Below are 23,871 nucleotides of genomic sequence, written 5' to 3'. Positions count from 1 at the left end.
ATAAGTAATCTACCTTAAACTTAATGAAAACACTTGTAATTTCTAACTCTTGGCCTAATGTTTGTCATGTAAAGTAAGTGTAACCAATGCGAAAAGTGTAGGAGTTGAAGCTGTAAAGAAGCCAAGTAAAATGGAAATAACATGAGCTTTGGAAGAAGATATTTTTGTGTTTAAATCTAGACTTAGACATGTTTTAGCAATAGAATCTCAAGCAAGATTGTAATTGTGGTTTGGAGCAGATCAATGATTTTCAAAGGTTTTTTGGTTTGTTTTGACAGCAGAATTTTGAAAACATAATCTCCACGTATTTGTTTCACAACAAGAATAGTCAGACTACTCTGGTTGGAGTGAACGTGGGGAACTCAGAGTTCTGAATGGTTTTCTTCGAGTTCTCCCCACAAGGTGGCTCTGAGAAACTTTTGCCTTTCTCTAAGCTTCTGTAAAACAGTTTGAAAGCCTCTAGACTAGACACTATCCCATTGTATTGGGTTGGCCAAAAAGTTTGTTCGGGTTTTTCTGTAACATTGAAAAACCCAAACGAACTTTTTGGCCAACCCAAAATTAATCTTTAAATGCAGCAACTCATGTTATTATGTGTACTTTTTGTCACTGTGTTTCCAATGTGCTTCCCTCCTTAAGACCAAGGATCCATCATTTAACTACCGCCCTCTCCCCGCCTCCCCCTCTGAAATGGAGTAGTAATGACAGAGTCTCAGGGCTATTCCTGCTTCGGCAGGATCCCCGCTCTTACCTCTTTCCTAGCATCGGTCACCCACCACCAGGAGCTTTTATTATCCCACAACAAATGCTGTCAAGTGCTTGGCACTGCCTAAATCAGTCACCAAAAAAGCCCTACACCCATCTGGGTCTCATCTCCCTGACACTCAGAGTCATGGGGCTCTGCCTGTTTCCTAATCTGACCTTTCATTCCCTCCCAAGATGGCAAAACCCTTTCAACTATGCCCTCTGGAGTTTTTATTTACACCAACTTTCTTGCCCTTCTCTCTCTTCTTGGAATAGCCATGTAAAATCCTACGATTATAATATCTGACAATTCCCATGCAGCTGAAGAGAAATCTTTTTTTTTTTTCCTTTAAAATGTTGACATCTAGGCTCTAATGACTCCAGATCTCTGTTTGGCAGCCTTCTGTTTTCTTAGTGTCTTTCACTCACTCTCCTAAATACTTTATACCTTCTTCGTTGTACATCAGTCTCTAACGTATCTTTCCCCATCTTCACTATCCACTGATGACATTGGTTCCCATGTAAGTGAGAGAACTTTTATGTCTTTCCATCACAACATACCCTAACTTCCTTCAGTTTCTATCTCTTGTTCTATAGATGAGCCCTGCCTTCCTTCATCCATTAGATCTCATCTGTACTTCCATCCAATGTTACTTCTCTCTAGTTGCCTCCCTTCTATAGCATTATGCTAATTCTTCTCTCTACTGGCTCATTCCCACCAGCTTGCAAAACTGAAACTCTATTTTAAATAAACTTTCCGTTGGTCCCATGTCCCTTTCTGAATATTGCTTCATTTCTCTGCTGCCAGATGACATGAGAACTACTTTAAAAAGTTGTCTGTACTCTGTGTCACTCCTTTAAAATAGCTCTTGAAATAATGCCATCAAAATTACTAGTATTAAGGTCACTAATGACCTCAACTTTAAGTTGCATGGATAATTTTTCCCCCCGTCTCATGTACCATTTTGCTGACTTTTTCTTTCTTGAAACAGGTTTTTTGGCTCCTGGTATCCCATTGCCCTCCTTTCTCCTCTTGCCTCACAGGCTATTTTCAGTTTTGTTTACTAGTCTCTTCTTATCCTCCTAACTTCTGAACATGAAGTGTTTTTCTTGCAACTCTTGTTCATTACCACCTAGGTAACTCCTGTGTGAGCTCATCCAACTTCTTGCCTTTAGATAACATCTTCCAAGTTTATATCTCCAACCTGCACTGCCCCCCTAAACCAAATTCCTGACTTTCCCATCCACAAAAGCTGATCCGTACCAATCCTCCTCCATCTTAATAAATGGCAACTTCATCCTCAGGCCAAAACCCCAGGAGTCACCCTTGACTCCTCTTTCTTTAGTATCCCACATCCAGTCCAGCCACAAATCGTGTTCATATTCACTTGAATTTATATCCAGAATCCTACTGCATCTCCACATCCAACAAAAAAATCTTCTGAGCAACCCACCACACAAATTGTACCTGGGTTATTTCAGTGCTCTCCTTGAACTAATCTGTTTCCCCTTGTGCTACTACAGTGTATGCTTAGTTCACCAGCCAGTGATTCTGCTAACATTTGAGTTGAAAATTGACACATCTCTGGTTAAAAAAAAAAAAAAAAGAAATCTTCAAATGGTTTCCCATTTCACTAACAGCAAAAGCTAAAATCATTGGAATGAGCTGCTGTTAGGGTGTTCATCTAATTTACCATCCCCAAATCCCAGACAACATGCATAGACAGACACAATCCCAGACAAAGAGGAAGTGTTCTCCTCCTACCTGTAAGCCCCTCCGCAATCTACCCCGAGCCCCTGCAATGCACTTGACCTCATCTCCTGTCCTCCCCACCCTTGCAAACATTTCTCACTTAGATACTGCATCTCCTGCACGTCGTAGAAGCTGCCAAGCTTTCTCCTGCATCAAGGTTATTTGCTTTTGCAGATCTTTTTGCTAGAAGCACCTGCCCTTCCTTCACATATCCTTAGAGATCACTCCATACTTGCCTTTGTTTCTGCTCAAATGTTGCCTAAGGAGAGTCCCTCCTGGACACTTCAGCAAAGAGCCTCTTTCTCTCACATCTGACATCCTTTATGTTCTTTACATACCATTTATCACCATCTGATACATTTTTTTTTAATATATCTCTATTAATTATGATTGTTCTCACTTTATTTATTTATTTATTCTTGGTTGTGTTGGGTCTTCGTTTCCGTGCGAGGGCTTTCTCTAGCCACGGCAAGTGGGAGCCACTCTTCATCGCGGTGCGCGGGCCTCTCACTATCGTGGCCTCTCTTGTTGCGGAGCACAGGCTCCAGACGTGCAGGCTCAGCAGCGGCTCACGGGCCCAGTTGCTCCGCGGCATGTGGGACCTTCCCAGACCAGGGCTCGAACCCATGTCCCCTGCATTGGCAGGCAGACTCCCAACCACTGCGCCACCAGGGAAGCCCCATCTGATACATTTTTAATGGATACGTTTACTCTTGCCTTCCTTGCCTGCTAGAATAAGTTGGAAATGTACAGAAACTTCTGATTTCTCAGTGCAATGATACTAGCCTAGAATATGCTGAAACAAAGAAGGTGCTCAATTAAAATTGGTAGATTAATGAGTAAAAAACATTCGCTTTATACTGAATTGTTTGTGATCTCCTAGTTTGTCTGGCATTGATCAGACGGTAAGACGTCAGCTCATACTGCACCAATTCACATCATTCTCATTCACAAACAGAAAGCCAATATAATTTTATACTGTAGAAGGTTTTCTTGTTTCCTTTTGTTGACCGGTATGTGTTTATACACATACCTTAAGTGTGTATCTGTATTTAGGTGTTTATACAGATACATAATTTGAAATGTTCTTTATTATGGCATAGTTTTCAAAGGCCTATGGTTGTATTTCACATGAATTTATATTTTTTATTGCACATTTTTAAAAACACAAACTAACATGTTCTCTTTCTTGCTGATATGTCAATTCTAGGTCCAAAAATATTCATTGATTAATTGATAGAACAAACATATACCCAGTTAAGAATATCAGTGTTAGTCCAGAAAGATTATTTCATGAATGTGGAATTAGAGCAAGAAAACAGAATAGTTTCTATTGATTGAAGGAAACACAAGGTCTAATCTCAAACTTAAACAAAAACTATTTAATTTCATTTCTCTACTCATGGCCTCAAAGCGATATTTTTGTCAGCCCATTAAGGAAATCTATTTTCATGATCATCTTCTATTCTAGAAGATACTTTATCTTGGATAAAATCAGGAAATCATATTTGTGGTGTCCATTGTTTCATCATCTTTCCTGGCTACATGTTAACTTGAACTTCATCTTTCTAAAGTATTGGTTTCCCCTTCTACCTTACTTACATAATTGATTTTCCATTTATGACATATTGTCCAATTTTGCCAGTTTAAATCCAATTTGAATTAGCTCTTTACAAATCAATTCATTGCCATAAGTCCATTAATATTTTCCATTATCTAAAGCATATTCTTCACAAATATATATCTTAATCCCATATTTCATTAACATTAATAAGTAAGTTATTAGGAAACTTGAGAACTTTAAATTAGGTTTGGAACACTAGAATACATTTTTAAAATACTTGAACTTCCAGTTAGCTCAGCTTTGTTTATGTAGTGATAATATAAACTACTCCATCCCTATAAGCAATTGAATTGCTGCTAAATTTAACATTTAATATCAGGTAGAAATATTTGGACAGACATGACAAACTGCAGTGTAGTATACTAAGTATACACTAAGTTAAGCAAAGCAGATACAGTTTAAAAAATCAGCAAGAATTTCAAGGTTCAAAATTAGAGTTAATAATATGGCACTACGATAAACTTACACCAGTTTTTTTGAATTAAATATTTTAATGGATGAAAATGAAGTATGTATACAATATAAAACATAATCTAAGTTGCATTAATAGGAAAAATATAATATGAAAGTACAGGTAAAAATGATAACATTAAGCAAGATTATGGTCAATTTTAATTCCCTTTTTATAATTTTAAATTGCCTGGGTTATTTTATAGTAAGAATGTATTAACTTTATATTTAAAGTTTTTCTCTCTCCTTCCCTACCAAAATAAAAATAAGTAAAACAAAGAAACAAAATGTCAGTCACCACATGCTGAGAATTGAGTCTACCTCCTAAGCATCTACTGATGTACTTTAGTGGTTATGAATTCTCTTGTATTACAGCATCCTCCTAACAAAACCCTCAGTCTTTAATTGCGATGACCTCTAATCCATCCTTCCCACTAGAGACAGATACATAGTTCTGTAACACAAAATGAATTATGTTATTGCTCAACTTAACATCTTTTTGCAATTGGCCTTTGCTTTCTGGATAGAATTTAAATTCCTTAGTATGTTGTCCAAGTCATAGTGAATCCCTGGTCCCTGTTTTCATGCCCCACCTCTTTTCTATAGGCACTAATGTTCAGGCATACTGAATTTGTGGTTCAACAAACATGTCCGTCTGCCCCCATGTCCCATGCTTTGTACAAGGAATAGCCCACCATTTGCCCACCCAACTTGGTATTGTTCAGCAATCAGCTCAGGTACCTCCTCTCTGACTCTGTCCTGTTAATCCATCCAGAACCTTTAAGTGAACCACCTAGACCTACCATATGCTGGTAGCATATGTCTCTAACGCTGTTTTACAAACCTTGGTTTTCTTTTATATCTATGCATAAAGCTGTGAGCTTTTTGAAGGCTGGTGCAGCTTCATCTCTGTATTAACTGTTGATTTAACCATTGGTTACCAAGAACATACTCAAGAAATAGACGATGAATGAATGCTGAATGAATGATTTTTCATTGTGCTGCTGTTAAAGTATCTTTGCAAACAGAAATCACTGCAGGAAACAATCCAGGCAAGCCCAGCTTCCAAAAGATAGATATTAAAGATGTGTCTGATAATGAACATATTAAAGGTATATGAGATCATGTTAAAGTGATATAAAATCGTTACCTGTGTGTTCAGATGGACCAAATATCATAGAAATTTTAATCTCACAAAATAGGATAACAATTAGACTCTTCCTTTATAGTTACACAAACAATCGCTTCTCGGCCTTTTGGCTAAGATCAAGTATAGTTACACAAACAAACTTTGAAAAGTCTGGTAGCAATATATTCAAACTCAACATTTCAATGTTTATGAATATTACTATTCTGTTATATATTCATATTGTAACATCTGGAAAATGAACATTATGTTTAAAATAATGTTATGTAAAGTATATCACAGACATTTGAAATCTTTATTTTAATTATATTAAAACACTTCTCACCTATTGAAATGTCAGCTATTTTAAATCTACATTAAGAGCCAGACTGAATACAAATTTGTTTTCAACTTAATTGTTGTTGTTGGTTTTTTTGGTTTGGCTCTTATCCATTATTTGCATACCATCTTAGATGTCTTTATTTTATAAAACCTTTCTAATATTTTTTACTTCCCAAAGGGTATTGCCTAAGGGCATGTGGTAGCTACTGTAAATCATAGGTAGGCACTGTGTACATTTTTAAAATCCTATAGTGAAATAATCATCGATATGGTCTAGATGTTCTATTTGTTTTTTGAGATAGAGGTGCCAGTTGTTCTAGATGGTGGTTTTACACACATGGTTGAGGATCACATCTAACTCGCTCACACTTCTGGTCTGACTCATTAAGAGAAGCGATTTCCTTTACAGATGTGAGAGGTGACTGCACTTTTCCCGTCACCTGCTGTGCCACCTAGAAAGCTTTTCCTCCCAAATAATCAGGGAACATGTGTGTAAAGGAAGTGAGTGACAGGCCTCCAGTGTAGTCAGGTGAGCCTGTAGAGCTTATATGCATATCAGATGTTACACGAAACAATTTAAGCAGTTTTAGTCATATTGATAGACTGCTTCTCAACTTGAGACTTGTTGAACTATACAGTGTACACTGACATGACACTGAGAAGCAAATTGCATACTGTTTTTGAAAGGTTTGTGATGCCGAACTGGTAAACAAATGTCTGTCCTTATTACCAAAACGTCTAATATATCCTGTCAGAAGTGGTGAAATCCCAGGGAAGAGGTAGTTTAAAGAATATGAACCCAAGAAGCATGCTCTAAGCCATAAAAGCTCTTATCTGTCAATATCATACACGGTAAATGTGTTTAAAAAAGAGCATAATGGTGGGCTGTTGTTATTGCTGAGACATCACTCTTCTTTAGGTTTGCACTAGGGACTTGTTAAGGTGCAGAATGTTTTGCCCACTAAATGCCTATATGAGACAAGATCGTCGACTCAGCTGTAAACAGAGGGCACTCTTCTTAGAAAAATCTCTGAAATTGGCTTTATAAATGTAAACAGCAGAAAGGCTTCTCAATTCTTATTTTCCCTGATCATTGTTTAAGGATTTGAGAGCAAATATAAATAAAAATGTGATTTTTTGAAAAATCTTGAAAGGCTTACCTTAACATTTCATTGTTCTACTTTTATTAAAGACTAAAATATATCAGGCAGTGGGCATAAATAACCATAAAAAAAACCCTGCCCTTCCCAGTGAACTCAAAGAGACTTCAGAATTTAGACCATATGGTTGAGGGGAAAAAGAGGCTAAGACGTTTGATAATCTGCCTTTGGGAAGATAAGAAAAGAGGGACAGTGCCATCAAATGTTGTGTGTCAGCCTGTTGATTACTCCCTTCCCCAGGCCTTCACACCTCATGGCCACCTTGGGTACTGATGGCCTGGGCCACAGAAACCGCCAAATATGCTCTTGACATTTCACTGCCATTGAACTATAAGAAATGGCATAGCTAAAGAGAATCAGTGACTCATCATAAGTGACATTGGTTAATTTGTCTTTAGATAAAGGTCAGGGGAAAAAAAGTTGACTATAATGCATTTCAACAACCAGGATCTGCATTATATTCTTAAGACTAAGAAAAACAAGTTAAAGTGCCGTAGAACTGCTCAAGAACAATACTGTCATTTGTTCATGAATTCTACATCTTCCATGTTTAATGTGGAAATCTTGCTGTTCCAGGCCAGATTAAAATGAAACCTTTAAAACATTTCTAAAAAGCCACTTTGAAAAACATACCCTTAAAGAACTTATCTCAAAGAAGAAAAAATCTTTTGGAAAACAGAACTGCAGATACAATACATTTAAATACTCTAATTTTACAACATCTCTTAGAAATCATTGAAATCCTTACATAAAACACCGTATCATTACAGCTGATAGTGTTGATTAGATTAGTGTCCTTTGAAAAATTGGGAATAATCTTCAAAGGAGGTATATGAAATTCAAAAATATTTGAAAGGAATCATAAAGGTGCCTGATCAAAAATGAAACCTTTCTTTTTATCCAGTTGCCCAGAACTTTGCAGTGCTGAGTAAACTTGGTACAGAAACAAACAAAAACAAGTTGATTTCCTTAATTCCTTTTATTCTCAGTGAGAGTAGGTAGAGGTTTTTGTTTTTTTTTTTTTTAATGCATAGATACTGAGTTATCCCTTCTTTGTGATTTAACTTATTGAAAGTATATTAGTTTTTATTGCAGGAAGGTCTAGCTCTTTCAAGATGTTAGGTTTTCCAGAAAGGCAACCAGAAACAGATGGAAACAAAGCAAGCTAGGGCAGGATCTATAAATTCCTTTAAAAACTCCTGCCCTGCCCCCTACACCTTCATTGCCTCTGCCAGCCCCATTGCTCTCTGATCTGGGCTTTGAGAAGAAATGGGGAGGGGGGTAACCATGATAGTAGACCAAGGAAACCCCCTGATCTCCCACTTCTAGTGCAGAGGTGGGCAGAGGGGTCAAAGAGCAAACCTATGCAGCTTCCCCCTGCCCAACACCACTGAGGCCACTTGAACTTGCAGTCAAGGGTTCTGGTAACCATAGGGGAGGGGATGGAATTTATATTGAAGCTGAGACCGAATCTTTAAACTAGACTGGTTTTAATAATTAAAAGTGACAGAAAAGTTATGGATTCTGTCTAAGAGTTCATGCTAAAATCAAATTGAGAATCACCAACATGTTACATTTTCATTCCTTAATCAAAATGGAAATTTGACGTAAAATCTGAAGCTCTTCTGGAAAATGGTGTGTCTATTAATGGAACAGAACTATCACCTATTAGAGCTGGAAAGAACTTCATCACCAATCCCAGCACTTAATTTTGTAAATGAGGAGTTTGAGAAAGGTTGAACAAGTGACCCAAGTTTACAAGATAAAGTCAGAGTTGGTTCTAGAAGTCAGATGATCTAATTTACAGTTCAGGGCTGTTTGTCCTTTAGGTGCCTCTGTAATAGGGCTTGGAAAGGGTTGGCATGGCGAATCTGAAAAGAGAAAAGTGAGAAAGCAGTAAAGATAAAATTGATTTCACAACTTGACCTGAATTGTCAACCTCTCCTATAAGGGTTCTAACCTTATAGCTCAGCTATAAAATGATGAAAGGTGAATTTAAACTAGGTAGACTTTTACTTTGCAACATTTCTCTGTAATGCTTCTTAATAAAAGAGCCTTAATTCTTGATAATATATTTTAGTATGAATGAATATATTAATCATGAGTACAGTTCAGAATATCTAAATCTATATTTATAAGCCAAGGAGAATATTTGAGCCATATAGTATTCTCTATGCTTTTAATAATTACAACAAACTATAATCTGGTTACAGTTGTGTGCCAGGTCCTACTAAGTTCTTTAAATGAATACTTGTGAACGACTTACGAGGCAGGTAACATTGATACCCCAATTTACAGATGAGAGAATGGAGACGTAAAAAGGTTAAATACTTTGCTCATGGCCACAGAAGTATATGAGCAGGACTCAAACCCAATCTGTCTTATTCTAGATGCCTCAGGCTTGCCTAGTACACTGCCACTTTGGATGAAGTATTCCTTGAATTTTTTAAGTCATCTGCATATTAAAAGGGGATACTTTAAAAGAAATTTCAGCAGTAAAGTGATAACCTTTTAAAATTTAGCTTTTTCTGTATTTAATTGTATTATGTCCTATGCCCATTTCATGTTTCTTTTCTTGATCATTCTCTGTGTTAAGGGAAAATGTGCTTAGTATAATATCCTTTTGAAATGGTGGGAGACCTTGAGGAAATCAATGCAAATTCTTAAGAACTTGGGTTCAATGTAAGAAAGAACTGCATGTAATGAAAATATTAAGGAATGTTGTAGAAATTAACAAAAGGAGAGATTATATGCATGAGAAGGCTTAGGAGCTGTCTTTCCAGGTGGTAAGGAGGTGGTTCGCCATCTTTACAGCCCTGTTTGGACCAGTTTCTGTCTCTCACATGGCTTGTTCTTACTAAATTATTGTAGGCTATTTATTACTAGGAACACAAGCAGTATTTTGACTTGGAGCCATAATGCAAACCCAAATTTGGCACAGTATATTCAAACATCACTTTAACTCGGGAAATTAGGACTTTAATTAAAGAACCAGCATGTGGGACAAAGTGAAAGAGTGGCGTGGACATATATACACTACCAAACGTAAAACAGATAGCTAGTGGGAAGCAGCTGCATAGCACAGGGAGATCTGCTCGGTGCTTTGTGACCACCTAGAGGGGTGGGATAGGGAGGGTGGGAGGGAGACGCAAGAGGGAGGAGATATGGGGATATATGTATACGTATAGCTGATTCACTTTGTTATACGGCAGAAACTAACACACCATTGTAAAACAATTATACTCCAATAAAAACGTTAAAAAAAAAAAGACACATGCTGGCAAAAAAATAAAATAAGCAGCATAAAGCCAGCAAGATAATAAATCTGATTTTTTTTTTGATGGGTTATGTTCCTGCGACCTCAGTGGTCACGCCATCTGTCAGCGCGGTTAATGTCTTAGCGTGCGCCCCTCGCACCCTGTTCCCCCCTCCTAACCCTTCACCTTGAGCCGTTTTCTTCTCCCCCCTGTCTCGCTCTGGTCTCATATTGTTAGAGATCAAAAATCTTAAGATCACTGACATGCATACTTACAAGCTGTGAGCAATGATCTCTGAAACTGAACTAGGAAAATACATATACTACTTGCTTGGGTTAAAATGAAAGCAAAGATCGAATCACAGCTGAAAGTAGTTTTATTTTTATTTATTATAACATCTTTAAAAAATACAGTATTCAATGTAATCTAGAAATTTTTGGTTAACCTCATTTTAAGCCCAAGTGAAGATTTCTTAAAAACAAAGGTAGAGGTGTTAACTTGACAATTAAAATTGAATTTGAACTCATTTTACAATAAAGATTTTGAATTTCCATTTTACTATGTGCCCTTCTTGTATGTTGCATCAACTAATGCTGATGTCTACTAACAGCTGTATACCTATGCATTATTTTTTTTTTCCATTTTCCAATTTCTAACTCTTTCCCTGTGACAGCAATGCCCTTTCCATTAAGGCAAAAAAGAAATAAGACTTCAAAATGTGAGTAAATGCACTTGTGCTGATTTGGGAAGAATGTGAATAGTAATCAGGTGGAAGGAAATAATGGCTTCATTTTCCTGTGATAACATGTATTAAAATTTGAGGAAGTTAATAAAAAGGGAATGGAGCTAAAAAGTCAGAACTAAAGAGAAAAGCCTAGTAAGTTTATCTCTAAGCCTTAGGCTGTCATTTCTTGAACTATTGCAACTTGATACAAGGGAGGTCTCTGAACAGTGGGTGCTGTTTCATTTACAATCCATGCTTCAGTACCCTGGCTTGACAGGATGACTGGAGGACAGAGGCTGCCATATGCATTTCTGTTGAAAATGAAACCCCTCCAAATGTCAAGCTTAACTCTTACTCTGAAAAATGAATACTTGTTCCCAAAGTTATCTTGAAACACAGTCAATGAATTTTAAACTGACCTCCAAAACTCTAAACAACCTATCTTTTGAGTGCATAAGTAACGAATCTTACGTGTGTATGTTTTTTTAAAAAAAATGTTGGATCTATTCAGCTGGTATCTTGGGATTGACATCTTTTGCAGTATAAGGGCCTTCTGAATTTTTTTTTGCAGTAATAAGTATGGGCAATAAAGTCTGAAACACATCTTGTGCAGTGCAACTTGGATTTATAAGATGGCCTAGAGAGACCAAAGGTAATCAGCACTAGAACAGAAGAATTACTTGATACTCCAACTGAAAAGAAATCATTAAGATACTGTATACTTTGAAACTGCCAAAGAATGTGCACTTTGTAGAAAACAGACATCGAAGTAAATACTAACACTAAAGCAACTTAAAACACATTAATTGAAGGCTGTTTCCTCACTAAAACTGTTTCCTTGAGTTGAGATATTGCAGCTTCATCCAACACTTTTTCTGACTCCTGTGAAGTGTAAACTCATGATCCATTTTCTTTCCCCTCAGGTCACTCATCATTTCTTTCAGTTGCTCAACAGGAAATGTGCCTCATGGTTGCATTGTGGGGAAGTTAATGCGTATAACTTGATTATCATTTACTTTGAACTCTGAGACTTAGCGTTGAAATTTGCCTATGGCAATTTCACAGTGCGTTTTAAAGGTTCAGTCTTATTGAAGAAAGCATTTTGTGTCTCTTCACATCCCCTTAAGGATATTAGATTGATAACTCTGGCCCACCAAGCTGCCATCATGACAGTCCCCCTTAAAAGCTTTATACCTGAATAACTCCAATTTTTCATTATGGAAAGTAATTCTACCAGAGCACTTAAGATGTTTCTGGAAAAAAAAAAAAAAATTAAACCCATATTTTAACATCTTAGATTTTTTTTTTTTTCCTGGCCGCACACACAAACTACATAGCTGATATTCCTCCATGATGGTTGCTTTCATATATTTAATACACTGTATTGTATTTAAGATGCTACAGAATTCTTTTTGTCAACATCATGGTACTTAGCCTTTTTGTCTACTCCTAACATCCTCAGGCATGTTATCAACTGCTGCTGTGCTAGGTTTAAAATCTATCCTAGGACACTTGGACAAGTCAGAACTGTTTGCGAGTAATGGGAAAAAATAAAGTGTGAAACATTAGAAACACTATTTTTCCACAGAATTTTGTAGGAACACTGTTAATAGTGTTTCAGCTTCTTGGGCTGTCGTATGGATCAAGGCTCTTATTAGTATCCATCATTAACTACTAGCTTCTCATTTCCCTGTTTGTTGCTCTATGATCACAATACAGCTCCAGCCTCTCGAGGTATCACTATTATATTCACAGGCAAAAATCAGTAGAGGGCAAGGGCAGTGACTAAGGGGTAGGTTAGAGGAAGAATCTGGTAGTGCCCATCACACATACCCTGATGTCTCATTGAACAGAACTGGCTCCCACGGTTACTCTAAATTGTGAGGTAGGCTGGAAAAATACCTCCTTACTTGCCCTGGAGTAATAGGCAGGAAAAATACCTCCTTACTTGCCCTGGAGTAATAGGCAGACAAGAGAGATGCCTGTTGGGCTTGGCTAATGAGCTTGCCAATTAGGAGTATCTACCGCCGCAGCCCACATATCGCTGCCTGTGCTTTGATCTCAGGCTGTGTATTTTGTGTTTTGTGTTTTGTTCCTGCGGCACACCGGGCTCTTGTGTGCTGGAGGGAATACATCCCTGCACTAAGGCCGTGGGCGGCTTTAGAGACACGCAGGCAGTGTGAGGCCTTAGAGATCTACCTGCAAGTTACAGAAAATTCATTGTATGAGGATGTCTCCAAAGCAGAATCCGGCCGTAAACTTGGGAATCTGGGCAATCTGGGCTCGTCAGGTGAAGCTCTGCAATTTCCTCACCTGCTGAACACTGTGACTGCCACGATGAGGCAGGGATAGCAGTCCCTGGGTGCTATCTGTTGTGAGACAGCTTCCTCAGAGTTAGTTTGTTCTGCTTTGAAATCATCAGTGGATAACCTTTTCTGTAGTTGTCTCAGTGGAAACCTTTTTCTACTTTTCCAAAACTTGAGGGAGATCAGAGGGATAATCTTGTTCTTTGGCATTACCTGCCTATTGAAATAACATTTCATGATTCAGTCAAAATGGTTGGACGGTGTTTCTTCTTTGCAAACTGAACTTTTTAAAACATCTTTGTATACTGAATCCTATTGTTTGCTGACTTCAAAACACTCTTCTTAAGAACTTCTGTTAGTTGCTCAGAGCTTTATAGCCAATGTTCTGCTACTTAAAAATCCATATGGTGGCCTCATCTAATGCTCTGATGTAAGTCTCATCTTCCGCAGCAATTCCCGCCATCTCCACTAGAAGCCAGTCGTACACTAGAAGACTCCTGTGTTGTCCCCTAGCGTGACTCTCTGCATAGCTGCTCCCCCTCCGAAACCTTAGCTTTGTGAGCCCCTGTGTCTCTGGCAAAACCTCTTTCTTTCCTGTGTCTCGAGTCCTCCTGAACACTAAAATTCTTCTTTTCTTTGTCTTCACTGTCCGCCAAATTAAGTTTCATCCTTGGTTCACTGGCGTCTTCTGTTTATTCCTCTTGACTCTCACCCCACCTTGTTAGAAAATGCAAACACTGGAATAGGAAAATGAATTTGTACATATTGATCACTTACTTCGTAGGGCCCACTGCTGGGAACTTGGCATAGATCATTTCTTTTGATCTTTAGAATTGGAAATAGTCCTTAAATCTTTTGAACCTCCTTCTCTAGTTAAATATTCTTAAGAGAGTTCAGGTACTTCCTGGCTTTAACTTTCCCCTTTTACATAACCTGCTCCCACAGCTTTCATCACCACGGTCAGGTTTCATGATATCAAAGGTTAACTTCACAGCTGATGGTGAAACAGTAATCACTTTCTTTCTCTCAAATCCTACTGTGATCATCCTTGTCTGGACGTTGAAATGCCATTTTCTTTGCTTCTGCCCTTCCAGCTTTGTTTTACTCCAGTCCCACCTATTATTTCATCTTGCTAAAAAACTGATTTGAATGTGTCTGTCACTTACTTGAAATCCTTCCATGTCCACTCTCCTGTTACATTCATTTTTCACCTCTGTATGTGGCAGTTAAGTCTTTCTGCAAGTACACCCAGACCTCTCTTCCCAGCCACATATTCTTCACTGTTACAGAGCTTCCATGTATCTGGTTATCTAAACTATTCTTTCCCCTGCATCCTTGTAACAATGTTTCTTTATTCTTGTCTGTCTTCAGTCTAAAAGGAAGTCTTCAATATCCACTTGATGAAATTGTCTTTTAGAGCACAGATTATATGCAATTTATTTCCTTTTCATCCTAATGCAATACACTCTATTACTCTGCCTTGTCCTCTATGGTAGTTTATGCCACTTATACCATACTTTTCAAATACTTGCTTGGAAAAGAAGGCTTGAAAGTATTCTTTGTAAGTATATCATATTTTTAAGCCAGTTAAAGATGTGAAAATTGCCACGTACATTTTCGAATTGCATGTAGCTTAATAAATACTTTGAATAAAAGTGAAATGTAAAAATTCTTAATGAAAAAATCTTCACGTAATTAAATTAATCAAGTGTAAGAGCTCAAATGTAATATTAGTAATTTCACAGGAGTTACATAGTCAACAAAAATATGAAGAAGATGAGATTAAAATCATAAATACAAAGTGCCACATTTGTCATACAGTAACATTGACCCAGAAAGGTAGAAAAGTCACACAGTCTTGTCTCTCCATCATTAGAAAGTTTCTCTCAAATCCTCTACACTTTTAGTTAGTTATGCAGTTGAGATGTTACCGAACAATCTACCTCTGATGTGGAACAATTCAAATACCTCAGTTACTCTGATATTGCAAAAGAGTGTGGGCGGGATGAGGGCCAGGAGTAAAATATATACAGTAATGGGAAATCATACCTTAATGTTTCAGATGTATGATTTGTTATTTAACGCAGTGGTTTTCAGTGTGCTTGATCAGTATCAGCGTCACCTGAGAAAGGATTAGAACTGCCTCTTAACCTTATGAATCAAACTGTGAGGACGGGACCCGGAATCCTGTTTTAAGAATCCTTTCAGGTGTTTTCTGATGCACATTGAAGTTTTAAAAATCACTGATGTATGTACCCACTTATAAAATCCTTCTGTTTGTTTATAAATTCACCTCAACATTGTAAAGCATGATGTATAATCTGGAGCTATTTAAGAAAATTCAGTTTCCTTCCCAGAGAAAATTTATCACTAAAGTAATGTCCTGGTAATAGCTGAAATGAATGATAATAATGAAATCAGAAAACTTACGTATCCTATTAATAAAGATCTGTTTACCGGGCACCTCTCTCTGTCGGGTTCTATCTACTGGAAGCCCTATCCCCACCCCTGCCACCCCCAACCTCATAGACAGTGAGTTTCCTGTGGCCAAGGAGTGTGTCAGTTCCGCTGACTGCCAGGCACCTACATGCACTTGACATCTGCAGAACACATTGATTCTAGAAATCAAATATACACAAGACAAATGCGGGGTTTTTTTTTTTACCCCATGGAGATGATATTCTAATTAGGGACATGGGACATAAACAAATTAAATAAAAAATTCTACAGTGAAAGTGGTAACTGGGCACCCTGAAAGAGAAGAGTCAAACAGGCTTTAGATGGGTGCCCAGAGAAGGTCTCTCCAGGGACTTGACATTTACTGAGACCTGGAACTTGAGAAACAGCCTGAAGATCTGGGGGGACAGCTTCCCTGGCAGACAGTAAAGAAAGGGGCAAAGGCCCTGAATGGCGAGAAGAGCTGGTGTCACTGGAGGAACCTTCCGTGTGTGTCTGCTTAATTAGTGAGAGGGCAACTGGCAGGAAATGAAGTTGGACAGTCAGTCAAGGGTTGGAGTTGCAGAGCCTTCTGAGCTGGGGCAAAGAGCTCACTGGAAAAAAAAATATATATATATCTGTTTCAACAACAAGTGATTCTGCAAGGTGATAGAAGGTGATGCACTCTTCAAATTCTGGTTATTATTATTGAGTAGGTAAGAATGAAGGGGGAAAATGTAACAGGTACTGAATTGTCTACACCGAAGAAGGCAATTTAGGGTCAGGTTTCACATTATAATTCTTAGGTGTCTAGTTACTGGTCAGTGTGTCTGACTGAAAGCTCAGTTCTACCCAGCCCCCTGGCTTTTCTTAGAACATCAGAAGAATTTCAGCATTTCATGCCTGAAAGTTCCAAATGCTGGCTTTTACCATCTGCTTTTTGAGATTGAGTATTGGGCACTGCAGAGAAGTAGGCTTGAAAAGTAACTAGAAGACCGTGAGACCAAGCATACTGTTCGCTAAAGATGCTATTCCTTTCCCTCCCATAAACCTTGGAAACACCATGTACCCATTATTAGAAGCTGGGTGCCTAGGAGTTAGACAGGCAGAGTCTAAACATAGAACATCTTGGCCAGTGATTCCTTTAACTGAGTTAGTACTTATGATTCTAGGTGACAAAATACTGTCTTGAACTTGAAAGGGAGAAAAAGGAATGATTTTCCACCTGACTTACGTAGTGACTTCATAATATTACAGTTCCAATATAAAGGTCCCAGGTGCTTTTCTTTTAAGTATTGAGCAAAACTATTCTCTTGGAACACTCTCACAAGTAAAACTGGCATGGTTTACTTATCCATAAATGTTTGGTTCCTTCAGGCTTCTGCTTAAAAATCTTCTTGTAAGAGTGTGCTTTCATCCCGGACAACTTCTCAGTTGTCCGCAACATGATGTCTGCATTCACTGTGGTAAAATATCCCATGTTTTTCTGCTGGTATATATATTAAATGATAAAAGTAAAAATTAATATTTGCACACTAGCTCTATATTGCTAGCCCCTTTTTAAAAATTTTGTATTTCTGTATTTAAAAAGTGTGATTCTTTTTAGAGCATAACACATTATCATTTAATTATGCTCTTGTCTGCTTTATAAAGTAACTTTCTCTTTTCAGTAATATCAGGATTCTTTTGTTATTTATTATGGGAAAGTAATGCTTGAGTGCGTTAATTTTATAGTTTGCAAAGTATCAGAGTTATAATGTAACCCAGGGAGTATTACTGTTCTCAAGTTAACTTTTGAATGTCAGATAGATTTGAAAGTGAAAACAACTCAAGTTTTGTGATTTCTGGGTCATCTTTTTGAGCTCACTTTTTTCATTGAGATGAAATAATCAAAATGTATACATGTTTTTATAACGCTGCCATTCAGCATTTTCGTATCTGAATCTTTAGACTTTCAGGGGAAGGGTAATGACATACTTGATATTAAGGAAAGGCAAACTAAGTCTCGTGGCAATTACGTGACTTGGTGATAATATTTTTGATGTGCCTCATTAAAGAATCAAAATACTTAGCTTTGTCGGTAAAGTATAGCGTGAATCAATCCATGTGAGTTAAATGGTGTTTGATTAAAATAACCCCAATAAAAATGAGCACTGATAACTTTTAAAGAATCTATAGTGTTTGAATGATTAAAAGAATAGTAATACAGCTTGGTTTCACTAGACATTTAATTCTTTTAGTAATTGTCACAAGTACATTAAAATTCAGCAGGCTGATTCATTATAATGATATACTATACCTAAAGTATCAAATAAGTAATCTAATTTGATCAAATAGCCATATGTTTGGGAAAAAAAAAAGTCAGCAACATAAAAAGCAAGAGGTCAATCCTGTATTGTCTGTTGATGAGTATTTTTTTCCTGTAGAGCTCCTTTTTAAATATATTCTTAAACTGTGAAAAGTCCTGTAAATTGTAAAGAAATTAGCATTGTTAAAAATCAGGCTTAATAGCTTGTTAGAGTACATTGAATGTGTGCCGACAAGGTAGTTAACATAGGACCATTCTACACATACTCTGGTAATACGAGTGAAAGGGGCCTGGCACACGTTGAGATACCATATAAAAGGTCTTACGATATAAAGCTATACTAAAATATATTCCAAGTGACTAGTGATAAGCTCTGTACATAGTTGATTTGCTTTACTCATCTGTTTTCTATTCAGTAATTCCATTTTCAGTAAGTGGTAAATATTTAACAACAGAAAAAAATTAACATTTCAACTTTTAAACACTGTGAAAATGGGTTAGCTCCAAATTACACGCAATATTCACTCTTTCATTTATTTTAACCCCGTACCAATTTTTTAAAACTTCCTCATCTGCTTGCAGTATGTACTCACTTAACAAAACTAATAAATTAGATCAGGGAAACCAGTGGGAAAACTGTAAGTACAATGAAAGTTGGCTTATCCAGTGATTAATATTTGAGCCAAGTAGGATTACTACCTCAGGATAGCAATAGCTAAAATTATCCTTTAAAGAAAGACAGCTTTCATCTGGAACATTTTATTAGCATGACTGTTTCTACCTGTTCATAAACCACTACTACTGTAAAATCATGTTTAAATTATATGCTTAGCTTTATATACTGATAACTAACTGTATTTCATCTTTAAAGGAGATGCTTCTGTGAGCACAGCACAACTGAAGCCACCATTCTGGTTGCCTATCGAGCCATCCGTGGGCTGCCAACCTGGTAAAGTGATGGAGCAGCCCACAGATGGTACAGCTGAGGTACACAGTTGAGATGACATCCTGCATGTAAAATGCATAGGCCCTGGGGATCAGTGATAAAAGTAGGTGTGGGTCTGTATCACTTCCAGTGACTCACTTGGGGTAATTGTTCTTCCTAGCGGTCCAGCATCGGGCTCTGCAGGTTTTCTGTTTTTTATAGAGAACCAGGACACACAGCAAGAGCCCTTAGAGTTGAAGTAATGCTGCCGCTCAGGCTAATTGGATCTTACACCAGGAGACCAGCGGGCAACAAGGAGCCCCCTTCCTGGCAGCGGCAGTAGTCACTGATTTATCAGGAGGAGACAGGGGTGCTTTCATAAGACATGCTCATGGAGAAATGTTTCACCTTCCTCCCTTCACACAAAGGTGATTCGTCCCAACATCTCTTCATTCGTCTTGCCTAATTTTGAGAGTAGCTGGACAAATGTAGTCCCCATGGCCTGAGAACAGCATGGTTACCGGGCGTTAGAACTCTCATGAGCAGACGTCTGGAACAGAGCATCCGTTTACTCACCTGAACCACCGTAAATAAAGGCTGAGTGTGAGGGGCTCTAGAAAGTACGGTAAAGAAGGGAGTGATGTCCGCTGTGGCCTTGAGATGAGCTCTAGGGAGGGAGCTGTAGTCGACTGTGCAGTTGCCCCTTGGTATCTGCAGGGCATTGCTTTACCTTTTGCCATGAGTCAGGCACATTTCCAGCTCTCTAAATCCGTGGTGATTTTGCTTGATCAAACACTAGGTATTTTCCGTTGTGTTTCACAGTGTTGGATTTTTTTTATCTGAAGGGTCTTGACCCCTGTACCTCAAGTTCTGCAATATAATAAGACCAACAGGAGAAAACTCACAAATTGGCCATTCACCCAGGTCAACCCTCCCCTCTTAACACTATACATATTGCTGTCGCCACACCTCCACGCTGTGGTCCGCTTCCTGAGTGTTTCCTGAATGGAGAATGTTCAATAACTAAGGTCTTCTTCCTATTCTTTCTCCCAATTTGCTATCTGTCAATCTCCAACTCATTCAGGAAAAATGATCTCCTGAATTATATAGTAACTCCCTTGGGTTCAGCCCAAACCATTTCTGTGACCAAACCTTTACCAACAGGGGTCACCAATCTATCACCTTCTCCTAAAAACACTTCTTGCTCTGAGATACGCCCACATATACATCTACTAAACCTACCCCAAAGTCTGTTCCTGTTTCCTCGTGTGACATTCTTCAGCCCACCAGCTTGACAAAGGAGTTCTTCCGTGTGTCCTAGTCTGGATTTTCTGGGGGAAAGGTAGATTCAAAAGTAGACTACAACTCAGTCACATTTTTGTTGCTCACTTAGATGATGAGCATTAACCAGAGTGTGGGGGCTGCTAACGTTGTTGGGCCTCAATACATGAAGGAAATCATCTGTATTTTACCTCTTGCTTCAATCTAGCAGAAACTAAAAACATTTGCTGTCCAAAAGAAAACCCTACTTTTCTTCTTATCCTTTTCTCTGATTATATTCCTCTTTCTAATAGTAATGTTATACATCCCGTTTATTGAGAATCTGCTGAGCCGTGGGAACTATTAGGTGATTTGTATGTATTAGCAATTCGCTTCTCACAATGTTTATTTAAATAAGAATTGCTATTTTTACTTAAGTGTATAAACAGGAGCTCAGAGATTCAATTTGCCAAAGGTACCAGGGCTGGTAAGTGATGGAGACTGTATGTACGTACGTCCCACTTGGGTCTGAGGCAAAAGTCCGTGTTCTGCCTATTCTACAGTGTGCCCCTTAATTAAAAATTATCAAATTGTGTCAAATATATAGGAAAACATACTTTAAGTTGTAGAAAGTCCCACAACCACTTTATGTTGACGCCTATGAAATTCCTGAAATGGTATTTATAAACAAATAGTTAGTTATGCAGTTTTTTCTTTTTGTGCAGCATAGGTCAAAATGGCATGTATTTTAAAACTTTATTTACAAATCAAGATGTTTTCTTCCAGTTGACATACCTGTCCTATTTTCAGAAAACTGAAAATGCGGCCTTCTGGCCTTTGTCAGTAAGGACATTGACTCAACTCATGTCTACTTTCACTTAAAGTGTTAGGAAAATCATCTGTGAAGCAGCAAAAACGTATTGAGCATGACATTCATTAGAATGCAGTTGACATTCTTGCTGAAAATAAAACTTTCTAAAACGTATCTCAGCAATTTTCTGATAAGAATACATAGAGGCTTGAAGCATTTTTATTGTTAGCATAATTCCTCTTATTTTAAACTCTTGGTGACTATGTAGGAAGCCCTAGTGATCTAGACAGCCACATTAAATTAGCATCTTAACAAGATTAACAGGTCCTTCAGGCTTAGAACTCGAAGGGGGGTGGCCACTTATTGAGGAGAAAGAAAGCTTCGTTATTGTAACTACTCCCAGCATCATTTAGACAGTTTGTTTTCTACAACCAGAGTTAAAATAAATGATTTCTCCTGCATTATCCAATAAATAGACTTTTAAAGGGTGTAATTATGGTACCTTTGCACATCGTGGGATAGATTGAAATGAAAACGACAAAACAGCACCTGGTCCATCTAAGATGCTTTATATCACTTCATTTGCATGCTATAAATACTGTCTCATGAGAAGTGGTTTTAGTGCTGGCTGCCTTCCTCAGTTTTTACGTCTTTAATAGTCTTTAATAGTAACCAACCCCATATATACACATTAACCTGTCTTAAGAATCAGATTAAAATATCTTTTCTCATTTTAGCTAGTGTAACACCGATCAAACTTCAGGCATTTAGAGCATTGACTTAATATTGAAATCAGGCTAGAGTGCTCTCCAAGGCAGTAATTGCAACCTCTCCCTGAAGTGTATGGTATTATATTGATCCTGGATCCATCACTTCCAGCCACTCAGCCACTTGACTCTTGACAATGACCGTGAGGTGTAAGCAGGTAAGAAACACTAGAGTACTTAGGGTTTCCCTCTGGTTTCACACTTCATGTCTTCTAATTTGATATGTGAATGGCTGCTGAAATCTGGAGTAGAGCAAAGAAACAGCGCTTGGGAATTTCATGATGTGGAGAGTTTCCCATGATTTTTTTTTTGTAACTTGTGATCATCACCTCAGCTATAAAGCTAAATATTTGAAATTCCTTAACCTATACTTATACCTGTTACTTGCCTAATAGTAGACTTTTACTGCTCTATTTTGTTCCCATTTGGAGAGGAACAGCTGAGGAAAAATTATAGTGAGGAAATACTGGGAATATCTTAAATATAATTACGTAGATCAGCTCTCTTCACCCTTCTCTCCAGTTTCTGCCCTTTCCATCTCAGACTAGACATTGGATCATCCTATGCCCAGCGAATGGCTGGAGACCTCTGCAAAACTGAATCATATTTTACGTATAAACTCTAGGCCACGTCCTCTTTGATGTGATATTCTGAGGCACAGCTAGTCCTTCTGGCACCATTTTTCTTCTCTTGCTCATAATAGACAATCACCTGTCTGTTTGGATCAGTGTGAATTTTATTTCAATTAACTTAATATCTTGTGACATTTGTTTATTCAACAAGTTTGTGTGTGTTTGTGTGTTTCTGCCTCCATTGAAAGATGTCTTGGTACACAAAGAATGACATAGACCTCCCACCCTCAAGGTACTTAAAATCTAAAGGGGTAGTGGGGACATTGTACACAATAAGAGTGTGACATGATTGCCACTGGGGAAAAAGAAAACTACATAAAATATTATTAGAGCATAAAAGAAAATAATAATAAAAAATAATAAAATAAAATTAAAAAAATAATAAAATAAAATTTAAAAAAAATAATAAAAAAGATAGATCAGCTTATCTGGGGATTTTGGCCAAAAACTCAGAGGACCCTTACTTTATGGGCTGGAACCTCACCTCTTTAATTTTCTCAGAGCTGCACCTGGTGGTGCTAAATTTCCAAGTTGACAAGCACCATGAAAAGGCAGTTATCAAAAGTACACCCTTGAGAATCAGAGCAATCTCGAGTAAACTTCTTTACAGAAGAAATTTCAATGAGAATGATGCCATTCAGTGGGAATACACAGTAATAACTTACACAATTTCTAGGTTACTGGTTATCCCTCTGCCATAGCGAACAGGCAATCCAACATTCTCCTTAGGCTGTTATTAAGCGTCTTAACTATTATATTTCGGTACTGACTTTAAGATTCAAATAAAATTCTTGGCCAGTGGCTTTCAGGAAAAAAGGGCTAAATATAAATTATGCCAAAACTGAAATTGTTATTTTTGGCACTGTATATCATCCAGATGGAGAACGGTAAGCAACTCGATTCAGTAGGTTAACTAATTTCGTTGTCTCGGGGTAGGTTTGCAGATGATTTATCCTCGCAAACCCACTGGGAAGCAGTCTGCTCAAGATTTTATGTTCCACGAGAGTCATCTTAAAAATCCTCTAATGCTAAAAGCAGATGACTGACAACTCCACTTCAGACTCTTCTAGGAAATGACACATTTTGTCTTTTTTTTTTTTTTTCCCCAAAACTGTGGTTCGGAGTTGAAACCCTGAGCAGGTCCAAAGCTGTTTTGATAAATACCATCTTATTCTTGCTTGGGGACATCTTGTCCCTCCCCCCTTTAAAATTTTAAGTGGTTTTGGAATTAAGTGGACTTGAGTTC

General features: G+C 37.7%; 1 protein-coding gene and 1 pseudogene across 12 annotated transcripts in view; both read left to right on the top strand.

The window, feature by feature from the left end:
* The window catches only part of TENM3 (teneurin transmembrane protein 3), a 2,524,603-nt gene that overhangs the window by 323,032 nt on the left and 2,177,700 nt on the right, over nt 1-23,871 (top strand). The window lies entirely within an intron of this gene.
* On the top strand, nt 5,812-5,963 carry LOC132356759 (U2 spliceosomal RNA; annotated as a pseudogene).

Source organism: Balaenoptera ricei, chromosome 21 (genome assembly GCF_028023285.1).
Source record: "Balaenoptera ricei isolate mBalRic1 chromosome 21, mBalRic1.hap2, whole genome shotgun sequence".
In the NCBI taxonomy this organism is placed as follows: domain Eukaryota; kingdom Metazoa; phylum Chordata; class Mammalia; order Artiodactyla; family Balaenopteridae; genus Balaenoptera; species Balaenoptera ricei.
The sequence above is the reverse complement of the archived record's forward strand: the minus strand, read 5'-3'. Positions and strand labels throughout refer to the sequence as shown.